The sequence below is a fragment of the Epinephelus moara genome, chromosome 18, assembly GCF_006386435.1.
Source record: "Epinephelus moara isolate mb chromosome 18, YSFRI_EMoa_1.0, whole genome shotgun sequence".
Classification (NCBI taxonomy): domain Eukaryota; kingdom Metazoa; phylum Chordata; class Actinopteri; order Perciformes; family Serranidae; genus Epinephelus; species Epinephelus moara.
Window position 1 is genome coordinate 13449134 of NC_065523.1, and position 9556 is coordinate 13458689.

At 43.4% G+C, this 9556-nt stretch overlaps 1 protein-coding gene across 1 annotated transcript in view; it reads right to left on the reverse strand.

The window, feature by feature from the left end:
- Positions 1-9322, reverse strand: part of shank1 (SH3 and multiple ankyrin repeat domains 1) — a 96088-nt gene extending 86766 nt beyond the window's left edge. The window contains exon 1 of the mRNA XM_050068160.1: positions 8902-9322. The gene's annotated coding sequence lies outside the window, so the exon portion shown is untranslated. The remainder of the gene's footprint in view (positions 1-8901) is intronic.
- Positions 9323-9556: the final 234 nt, after the last annotated feature.

Below are 9556 nucleotides of genomic sequence, written 5' to 3' on the forward strand. Positions count from 1 at the left end.
ACATCATGGGACGGTACAGTTGTTGTTGCATGATATCACTGTTCTTTATTGCTTTACATCCCTGCTGTCTTGCACAAAAAGTAGGTTCACCTCCATGTCCTCCATTCCAATAATCCACTGGGACTGGGCCACTTTGGATGTGCGACTGTCATCTGTGTTTCTTGTTATCTGCCTTTAAGTGACAGATAAGTAACAAAAGAAGCCGAGGAGCCGAACAACTGTGAGCCACAGATTCAATCAGACTTCACAAAGTCCATCCGCAGAGGGGGGAAGCCATTACATGTTCACAGTTTTAATCTATGCTATGTAGGCCAATCAATATGGCTTCACATCAAACGTCTCAAAAGGCTATATCTCCTTTGCCTCTATCCACGTGTTCCTCCCTCCATTTCCAGCTTGTGTCTACTTCTTCTTCTCTCCCTCCTCTACTCATTCTCCTCCTGACAATCTCAAGAACTTTCTGATTATCAGCGGCACTTTTTCTTTTAGTTCTCCTCCTCTGATAAACACCTGAACTTCGCAGAGATCAGAGGATGTGTTACATTGTGTGTAAATTTATGCACACTGTAAGTCTGAGCATGCAATTGTGTCTGTGCACATGCCATCAGATCCCCCCTTCCGTCAGCCAATTTCACATCCAGCACTGCCTACCGTGAGGGAACTCACACTGTCTGATGTCCAGGCGAGCTGGCAGGATGTACTGTATCTCATATATCACCTCCCATTCACGCTGCCACAGCCCCCTTCTACTGTTACTATAAATACTGCCAGCTGTGCTTCCATTATTAATGCAGCAAGACACCCAAATCTTCCCTGGCCTGAACATCGCCGATTCATCATCTCACATAAACTTTAAAACACCCACTGCTGCCTACTGCTGGTGCAAAGTGACACACATAAACAGGCAGATAAGGTGCATGCTCATACACCAACACACATTTCTGTCCATGACAAGTTCATTGGTGGAGGAGGAGGCAAGCAGAGAGGGAGAATCAGCATGAAAACCAAAAATAACACATTGCATCCTGATGACAGATCGGTTGCTGTTTGAAAAAGAATATGGAAGCAGAGGACTGCAGCTCAGCGGAGGTGAATTGAATTAGGCCTCGTTCTTTTTTTTTTTCTTTTTGCTGAGATGCACAAACAAATTGAGACGCATTACTGTTTTTTTAATGAGAATGCAGAGAGAAGGAAAGAAGAAACCATAAATTGTTTTTGTAATGTCAAAGCTAATTGCTACATTAGAAAATGTAGAGTCAAAAGCTAATCCCCACGGACTGCATTTTCCATCAGCTGCAGCTGTTTCCCAACAGGGTTTGCTCTGTGACAAAAACAAAGAAATGCAGCGCGACACCTTTCAATCACAAGCAGCAAACCTGACACCAATTTGAGTTTCACAAAGCGCCGAGTCACACACAGTGACAGTAACATCAGCAGAAATCACAACAACACCACAAAGGTCCTGGACTGAACCGACAAGCTAGTTGACATCAATTTTAGCATAAGGACCACTTTAACTACTGACTGAAACACTCTGAGATCTTAATATTGATGAAATGATGTGGATCACGACAAAGAGGCTTTGATTTGCAAGAATCTTCATGAATATCTATTTGAGAGTGCCAAAACAGATCACATACTACTCATAAATGATGTAACTTCAATATATGGCACAATGCCTTCTACAGCTTAGACAGATCTGTTTGGTTTGAATCAAATGAGCCTCTCACAGATAAAAGAACATGAAACACTCGCTTTGGCTGGATACTCTTTGAATGCTGCTCACGATCATATCAGCCTGTAGTGCTGCTTTCAAGGCATATGGGAATAACAGTGCGAACAAATACAGGATTTCCAGCAAAAAAGGAAGTGTTTATGTTTGAACTCATTTAAGGTCACAAAAAGAATCAAGAATTGAGCTTTTGTGGAGATTTTAACAGCGAATGAATCATTACATTGCAAATACACCTACCATAGCATTTAAAAAATCAATGATTCAAAGTAAAAATTCTAAGACTAATGGTCTAAATGCACACATTTCCAGGTCGTATTTACCACCTGAAACCAGAAATGAAGAGTGCTTTCAAGTAAGAGGCTCATATCTACTGTCTCTCCCACAGGACCTGAATGCAGCATTAGATTCCGCAGCTGATGCTTATGCTACTGCCTTCAATTCTGCACAAACACACGTGCACACAAATCACACCCCACCCTACACTCTGAACATCATCCCGGGCCAGCACTGCTCCACTGCTGCCATGCATCTGCTGCTGCTAAATATAGCAACTCCACTTTGATGATGCAGCGGTGACTGTGGGGAGAACTCAAAATTCCCACTCTACCACCCCTCTCCGCCTCTCAATGGCGCAATTAGCCCTAATAAACTGAGAGTGAATTCATGATGCATGGAGGAGTCTGGCCAGAGCTCTCTGAGTCCCCCCCTCCGAACCCCCCCAGCCTCCCCTCTAATTACCATGAATGGAGTCTTTGCAACGGGACAGATGTGATCTGTTTGTGAGGAGACGAGATAGGAGAAAAGGGGACATAGCAACATAGCATTAGAGATAAACGACAGAGATGCAATGAGAAAGCGTGTGTGTGTGTGTGTGTGTGTGTGTGCGCATGAGAGAGAGATGGTAATGGGAGGGGATATCCCCTTGGGAACCAAAGCCTGGCTGGGCATCGTTTCCTCTGGGACAAAATACACACACTTATGGATGTACACAACTAAAACACTTAAAGGGGAGGATTCATATCTGTGCTCTTTTAGCAAGTACACTGAAAAAAACATGTCATCCACCACAAAAAACACAACTTTCTTTGATTAAGTAAGTTGCAGTGTCTCCCTTTGATCATTTGGAGTAATTTGTAAATTGGCTTAAGAATAAAATGTCTGTTATACTTCATGTGATCCCATATATATCATTTTGTGTCATTTTGTTCTGTTAGTAGCATTAGAGTTGTATTGATTTGTGAACTTATGGGGCTGATCTCATAACAATATTGACAGAAAGGAGGCTTTCACGTCAGTGACCTGGACCCGGATCCCAGTGTGCTTGACCATAAAGTTCAGTTTGTTTGATTAGTGTGAACACTTTGTACTGTACCCGGGCACGGTTTGTCGATCCATGCTCAAGTCCACTTGAAAAGGTGGTTTCGAGCAGTTTATGTGTACTTGGGTAAGGTTTGCATCAGGTGTAAAAAGCAACTGTTTTCAAACACAGACGTGGACTGCTATTAGTCCTATTACTATTACTAGTGCTGGCACTATTAGTATTAGTAGTTAACACAAGTAGCAGTTGGTAAGAGTTGCAAAAGCATTTTTCAACGCCCTGGGCTTCTCCAAAATCTACACACCCACTGGTCTCATCCTCTGAACAGCACGGCCATGGGTGATAAAGTAGGAAGGCAGGTGACAGTGTCGTTCTTGAATTCCTCTCCAAAATATAAACCATAGTAGGTATACTGTGAAGGTTGACTTTATTGTACAGGCTTGGAATCTTGCAATTCGTGCTCTTCTACGCTGTAGTGACAACATAAATAGCTGTTCAGTAGATGATGACACAAGTATACCCAGGATGGAACATACTGATGTGAAAGCTAAGCGGTGGGGGAGTAGAGAAGAGCAGCAATCATTCTCCAGCACAGTATGAATCAGTCATAACTGATATGAATATGCCTGTATCCAAAAAACTATATAATATTTAAAATTCTAATTAGCCATGCTACTGACATGGCTCTATGGAAATTAAAGTAGTTTCTCCAGCCAGTCCACCATTTTAGTCCAGATTAAAAACATCATCATCAAATTACTGGGAGGTTTGTCATGAAATTCCCTAACGATGTATGCTTAATGACTTTGGAGATCCCCTGGATTTTTCTCGTGGTTCAGAGTGCCATAACTCCACACTCGTCAGATGGATTGCCATGATACTTGGCACAGACGGTGGGAATTCTAATAACTTTGGTGATCCTCTGATGTTTAGCTCTCTCATAAGGTCATACTTTGACCAAATACCTGCATGAGGAACGACATTTCTTTCCATCAGCCTCAGCTGTCCACCTCTGCCCAGCTATTCAGTGCTAATTAGCAAAAGCTGGAATGCTAACACGTTAAACTAAGATGGTGAACATGGTAAAAAATAACTGCTTCACATCAGCATGTAAGCATTGTCTCTGTGGGCATGTTAGCATGCAGACATAAGCATTTAAATCAAAGCACTGCTGTGCATGTGTAAAGCCTCACAGAGGTGTGGCTGTAGACTCTTTTTCCTGTTTTAACACAAATACTTTCAATGACCTTTCCTAAATTTGGTTATTACTGTGACCAATACAGGGTAGCATAAGGCAGGATATTTTACAGTAAAACAATTACTAGCACAGATGACAGTAATAGCTAAACATGTTAGTAAACTTCAGTGGAAATTAAAACATTATGAATAATAACTAATGCAGCAATGACATATTAACCTTAACCCTAAAAACATTGAACTGTAGCATAAAACAGTTCTGTGCTGCAATTTCTATTTGCATATCTGCCAACATACACATACATATCTCTGTGATAAGCCAATATCAAACCATGATACTGGCTATATTGTTTGAGCTCTACTTTTCAGAGAAGTGACAGCCATCACTGCACTATAAAAAGATCAGCATCTGCAGACACTCCAAGACAATCAAGAGAAGAGTCATCATGATATCAACTGAATTTTACAAGTCTGCTAACCAGGAAGTCGGATTACCGTGGCCGATAGGTGATTTTGTGCTCTCACTCATACAAACACTCTGGAGCTACATTTACTCCTAAACGCACCTCCCTTCGAATCAAAGGCGAAATGTTTTAATGGCATCAATTTTCTACATCACGCCAGGTAGAGAAAAATGCACTGTTGGTAATGACGGCACCTCTGTCTCCCAAACACCCTGACAGCCTATTAACACCAGACAGAACCATCATTCTGGTATGATGAAACAGTTGCAGACACTGAAATGATTAATAGAGACTGAGACAGAGCAGCTCGCTAAGAGATCGAGGTGGATAGAGGTAAACGAAAGAGGAAGAGGACTAAGGAGAAACAAGAGAGAGGACAACGCTGAAGTAGGACAGAGCGCATGGGAGGCCTGTCTGTCCCAGATCAGTCGTCTACCGCCGGCAAGAGAGGGAGAAGGAATGAGTGAGATATAGGAAAAAGAAAGAGAAAGGAGTGAGAGAGTAAACGAGATGGCTAAATCTGGAGTTTTGAACTACATCCCCCCTGCCTGAGCAGCGTAGCAAATATTGAAAAGAAAGTTAAGCTCCGCTCCCTGCACTTGGGCAAATATAACAGGAGTATACAGGCGCAAAACCGCAGAGAAAATAAAGCTCTAACAATGGACAAGTTGTCAACATAGCAGCAGGTGAACAGAGGGATAATCAGTCCAAAAGACACAGCATTTACCTCCTGTCTCTCCTTCCCCTATGGACGATGAGTCTGAATAAACGGTTGGTTAAAATAATCCAATTAATTCCAGTTAATCAACACGTATGTTCGTCAAGGCCTGTTTTTCCTCTTCTGGACAGGTAAGCTCTGCCCTAGTGTCCTGATACATTGTCTTTTTTCCCAGCTTTGCTGAACTGAATGAGTGGCGAGAAGAGACTATGGTCCCCTGATCCCCAAAGAGGGAACTGCACAGGTGGAAATGTCAACTGTGTGATGTGTCCTCTGTGTCTGTAGTGGAACTAAAGTGTGGCGTTCCATAACACTTTCCAACCAAGAAGGAATTAATGGTATTTTCCTGATAACGTGAGCTGAATGCTAATTCATCTGCTCGGGTGGCAAATCATGGCTGTGTGCTGGACCTTAACTCATTTTGTGCCAGAACAACATCGGAAGTACAAATGACATGACAGTCAGTTAATCAACACTCAACAGCAGCTGCATCGGCCTGTTGAACCAGATCAACTTCACTTTCACAGGCCAAATTAATTGAGCTCCCAGGGAGTCAAACAAAACAGATCTGGACTCAGCTAAACTGGGTCGAACCTCTGAACGTCATCACACTGACAGACTCCAGTTTGATGCTGAGTTTCGTCTGGTTCAGCTATCATTCAAAGGCATCAAACAGTGTAACAATCTGACCAGCCTGAGGACTGGCGACATGAAAAGCTCAACGTTCGGCGTCATACTGGGTTACAGTGAAGAATTAGGTTTTATCAAACAAACTAATTCATTGACAGGTTGCCTCTTGATGAGGCACATAAGACGACATAAACCAGGTGTAGACTCCAAAAGTCAAATTTCCTTTCTTACTTTCCACCAGAAAACAATGTGAGAGAAGTTTTTTCAGGTCAAATGGTAAAAATGATCTGGCTAGCTGACGTTGTGCCGCTGTGGCTGACTTCAACTGGATGTTTAAACCATAAGGTAGCCTTTATACTACATTTTGTGAATTTTCCTCCTTGCATAACTGGACTGGCTACTGACGCTGGTAAAATGGTGCAGGATAGGGACATTCTAAAGACCTGTAGCAACGAACAAGGAGACGATAACTATGCTCATGTATCATGAAACGCAACATGAACCGTTTCATACCCCACAATGGAAATTTAGACAAGAGGTAAACAATGTTGGTCTTGACCCCTTTCACAAAGATGTTGGCATTGTAGATTTTTTCAGGCACAGATACGTTGTTTGTTATCATACCAATGTTTCTCAAGTGACATAGTTCGGATTGTGTATGAGCTGACTGTCATCAAGAGGTGGAGGGGATGGTGGATGGCATGACACCTAGGTAAGACAGCAAACAATGAAACTGGTTGCTTTTAAGCGAGACACTGCCACCATATCCATGTATTTTAAGCCAGAACATGATCTTTTCCTTTCATAGCCAAGTGTTTTTTGTGCCTAAACATGACCTCATGAAGCGTAATGCACGATCTATAATAATGCATAAAAGGTTACATATCCATGGTTTGCAGAAATGTACATTGCCAACATTTATTGTGGCAACTGGATTGCAAAATTGTGTGTTAAAAAGGAATAAATAAAGTTCTCAAAGGTATACAAAAGCAAGACAAGTAAAAAACCCCTGGTAAGGCGGTTCAGTCGATCTTTACTCCAGCCTCCATCAGCAATCTATGCCTTAGAAACTACAAAATGAATGCAGAATAAATGTGAAACTGGTTACACTGCTTTCATACAACATGTGCAATCTTGTGATTTTTTTTAGGAGCAAGTGAGGCAGCGCTGAAACTGAGCCATGGAGAGCTGGTAGCAAAAAGTCAGCGTTTGGCAACTGCTTGACATCAGTATATGATGAGTGTGTTTCAACTTAGAGCACCACTCAAAGCAAAGACTGACTCATGCATCTGCACCAATGCTTAACAGAGTAATCACTACACATTGTCAAAAGCACTTCACTTTTATACATCAATACAGACTCTACGCTTCTCCAAATCCACCATTAATGAACTGATGGCGGCATTAGAAGTTTCCACTGCTACAAATTGCCCTCATGGTGTGTAATGCTGGCTGTCTTCTCTCATGATCCGCTCTGCCATCCTCTACCTCCATGTCCCTGAGGCGACACATCACATACAGAGCATGAATAGCATGTGTGAGTTACTATGACTGTGTGTGTGGGCGATGTGCCCGCCGTACGCCATTGTCCAAGCCTCTGTGAAACCAAAACTGAACACACAGCCATGTCTTCTGCACTCAAACGCCTCCGACAAGTTATTCGCAGTTTAACTTTCAATTCTGCCACATTATACTGAAACCCTCTTAGCCGCTCTGTGCAACACTCTGAAATACAGAAGCAGCTTGTGTGCAATTATATGTGCCCTGTAAAGTGACCCGCCGTCACCTTCTTGAGGGCTGTGTTCAGTGGAGACAAAGGCGTCTATAGATAGACTCAACTCAGATAATGACAGGGGCAAAGCAAACACATGTTCCCTGCTGGCAGGGTGACCCTTTTCTTGTAGAGGCAGCCGCTCAAGTGAGAAGACAGCAGTTTGAACATCCGCTATGAAATTCATCTGCTGTTTTAATGCATGGCAAAACATTTACTCTATGTGCTCCTGAGCACATCAGTCCACACAGTTTTAACGCTGAGGTGCATCTGTGTCTATGTTCATCCATCCATGCCTTGCCTTACATGCTACAGTCAATATGTCAGGGAAGCCAAAGTGTGATTTAGTGGGTGATTTTATGCACTGGTTAGCTGTTTAATATGAGCTGTGCACCAGATCATCAGTAACCCTTGGCATGCATGGAAATGTATGTGGGAGGGATTATCAGTTTGACATGCTAAATCCAAGAGCTCATATCTCTCATACCTGTATCTGTTTTTATTGATGGTGCTACATACATTGTCTGCTTCTGTCATGCCACATCTACAAATCTGTGTCCCTCCACTGCTAGCTCCTGCTCTTTTTATTTACCCACTTCCTCTCTTGTCCCCTCTTCTGCTGCCTCTCTGTAAACCCGAGGTGGAGTATTTATCTTCTGGCATCAAGGAGTAATCCACTGCCAAACACTGCTTGGTTTGCCTTCCTTGTGTCTGTGCGTCCCCTCAGCAGATCCATTCAAAGATCCATTTGCTTTTCCTGCTTTTTTTTTTTTCATTTCAAGTGTTTATTCTGTGCAATTGCTGCAGATCTTAACCTTAATAACGCTGGGATTTTCCTGCCATGTGAGAGAGGAGTTCATGTGTTACATCAATGCAGTAAACTTGAACATGCAAACCCCCTCCCACCCCCTGCTGCACACACACATACACCCTTTTGACTCCAACGCTATCCCTCCACAAACATATAATCATATTCTCCTCTGCTTTGCCATGCAACCCCCCTCCATCTTCATGCATGTCTCCGTGAGAGAAAACAGAAAAAGCAGAAAAGACAGAAAACATTCTTACTGTCTTCTACAATCCCTGATGAAATACAGAAATCCCTCCTCTGGAAAAAAAGGGACAGAAGTAGAAAAGAGAGGAGGAGGGGAGGGGGGAGCCCAGCGGTTGCCAGTTGCAGAGGAATAAGGAGTGAGGAGGGGCGAGCAGGAAGATGATGAAAAAGACTGTGGTTAAAGGGGGTAGAAAAAAGAAAAAGAAAAGAAAAGACAATCACTGCTGCAACAATGAAGACCCTCCTCCTCCTCCACAGCCGCTGCCGCCGCCGCCACGAGAAATTACAAGGTGTCCGGCGTGCTGCTGTACGCTGAGGGATGGAGCATTATCCTCGGCTCCCAGCCCGTCCTCCAGCAGCAGCAGCTCTGTAGTAACACTTCTATCCGCTCAGTCCGGCAAGCTCCCCATCCCTCGCTCGCTATCCTCCCCTCCTCCCTCCCTTCAGCATGTTCACATCCCTCTCTCTCTTCTCTCTCTCTCCTTACACTGGTTGGTTGCTTTCTCTCCCTCACCCCCCTCCCATACCTCTCTCTCTCTCTCTCTTTCTCTCTCTCTCTCTCTCTCTCTCTCTCTCTCTGTCTTTTGCCCCCCCCTCCTCCTCCTCCTCCTCCTCCTCCCTCCATCTCTCTCCTCCATCATTACCCGGATACAGGGCATACCCCTCCCT